Source organism: Physcomitrium patens, chromosome 6 (assembly GCF_059467195.1).
Source record: "Physcomitrium patens ecotype Gransden chromosome 6, ASM5946719v1, whole genome shotgun sequence".
Lineage (NCBI taxonomy): Eukaryota > Viridiplantae > Streptophyta > Bryopsida > Funariales > Funariaceae > Physcomitrium > Physcomitrium patens.
This window is the reverse complement of record NC_143415.1, coordinates 287,501-290,000: the sequence shown is the minus strand read 5'-3', so window position 1 is coordinate 290,000 and position 2,500 is coordinate 287,501.

Sequence of the window (2,500 nt, the reverse complement as noted above, 5' to 3'; positions counted from 1 at the left end):
AAGACTGGGCGGCCAGCAAGGAGTCGAGACAGGGAGTTAATTTTAAAATTGATTTTTTAAAAAATGATTTATTTATTTATTTCCACCTATGCGGAAGACTGGGCGGCCAACGAGGAGTCGAGACAGCCAGGAGTCGGGACTTGGGCAAGGGAGCGGGACAAGAGGTCGGGACTCGCGGCGGGACAAGGAAGAGGAGGAGGAAGTCCGGGACTCGCGACGGGACTGGGACTCGCGCCGGGACTAGGGAGTCGCGGCGGGACAAGGAAGAGGAGGAGGAAGTCCGGGACTCGCGACGGGACTGGGACTCGCGCCGGGACTAGGGAGTCGCGGCGGGACAAGGAAGAGGAGGAGGAAGTCCGGGACTCGCGACGGGACTGGGACTCGCGCCGGGACTAGGGAGTCGCGGCGGGACAAGGAAGAGGAGGAGGAAGTCCGGGACTCGCGACGGGACTGGGACTCGCGCCGGGACTAGGGAGTCGCGGCGGGACAAGGAAGAGGAGGAGGAAGTCCGGGACTCGCGCGGGACTGGGACTCGCGCCGGGACTAGGGAGTCGCGGCGGGACAAGGAAGAGGAGGAGGAAGTCCGGGACTCGCGCACGGGACTAGGGAGTCGCGGCGGGACAAGGAAGAGGAGGAGGAAGTCCGGGACTCGCCACGGGACTAGGGAGTCGCGGCGGGACAAGGAAGAGAAGGAGGAAGTCCGGGACTCGCGACGGGACTGGGACTCGCGGCAGGACAAGGAAGAGAAGGAGGAGGTCCGGGACTCGCGCCGGGACTAGGAAGAGGGGAGGAGGTCCGGGACTCGCGACGGGACTAGGAAGTGGGGGAGGAGGTCCGGGACTCGCGCCGGGACTAGGGAAGAGGAGGAGGAGGAGGAAGGCCGGGACTGGGACTCGCGGCGGGAGTAGGTAGTGGGGAGGAGGTCCGGGACTCGCAGCGGGACAAGGAGGAAGTCGGGGAGGAGGGCCGGGACCAGGAGTCGCGGCGGGGATAGCAGGCAGGACAGGGAGGGTGGGTGGTCTTCCACAAAAAAAGTGTGTCTCGGAACTTCCTTAGTGCAGTAGGACGGGGGCCTGCCGAATCCCACAGAGAGTACTATGTGGGGAAGGGTTCCTCTGAAGCGTCTCGGGAAAAGTCGTGAGGGGGTGACGGTTGCTCGGTGCCTACGGGTCCCGACTGCTCGCTGCCTTCTTTGAGCCCAGTACCGACGTTCGCAGGGGGATACCTGGATACTACTGGGGTTACCTGGATACTTCTGGCGTGTTACCTTGGATCAGTGAGGAGTGGGGGTTAGTTTCCCGGCGACGCGACCCTCTGAGGAGGTCCCGCGGAGGGTCGCCGAGTATTATATGGTGAGCTGGCTGTCAAGGATTGTGAGTCCCGCTGCCAAAATTTTTTTTGGTGCGCGGGCGACTGGAAAAAGAGGGTTGGTCTTGTGCCGATACGCGTAACGTCGCAGCGAGTCCCAAGAGCTAGTAACCATTTTTGGCGGGGGGCGATGGCCTCGGTATTGTCAAGCCATTCTCTCATTCATTTGGGAGGGTGGGGAGAAGTGTTTGCCGAGGCCGTTCAAGCTCCGCCTGGTCGACCACCACTGTGACCGCCACCGCGCTCGATCTCTATTGCAAGCTCAGGTGAAATTCCTGATAAACTTGGAGGGGTGTGGGACGCGTTCGCAGTGTGGGCCGAGGAGTCATAACATCCCAGGTCGGAATGTGAAAATGGAACTTCGAAACCGGTGAGAGTTCTCTCGTCGGCTAGGGGTTTCACAAAAGTAACATTTCTATAAATTTCTATCCGACCCCTCCATTAATTTGGAGGGGCGATGGGCCCCAGGATTGGACATACTTCTTGCTGATTTGTCTTTTGAGGAAAATCCTTCGCGGTGATGGTTACTTTTTCATTTTTTAATGTGTGTATCGGCCTCGTCGGTTTCTCTCTTTCCTGGTCACATTCCCGAAAAAGGCCGCAGCACCTATGATTCTCTTCCGGGGGTCTAACTCTCCCTCTCTCTCTATCCTTCTCTTTGTCTGGCTCTCTCTGGCTTCACTTTTTGTGGTGTGTGCCTCTGGGGGTCTGGTTGGAATTTGCCGTTGGCTTTTTGCCCTCTCTTTTTGCCTTTTATCCATCGCAAAGAAGGGTGTGTGTGTTCTCACCTGGGGTTGGAATGAAGGACGGGAACCTCCTCGTCTTGTGAAGTGGGACCATCTTTTAGGATGATGGCTTTTTGCTGCCTGGTGTGTGCTTGGGTGGGGTTTGGTGGTGGCAGTCTACCTCTCCCTTTCTCCGGTAAGACCAGATGACTGGTTCGTCCGCTACTCTTGTGTTGGCCCTACCTTGGCCAACGGGAGTCGGCGACGCTCCAGACTGGATGGCATGATGTGGTGGTGTACCGAAGGGGGACATCCGAAGGGGAAGAGGGGCCGAGCCTCGCGAAACTTAGGTGTGTCGGGTTGTGTGATGTCGGAGATCCATTTTTTTGTGGCTGCCGTCGTGATTT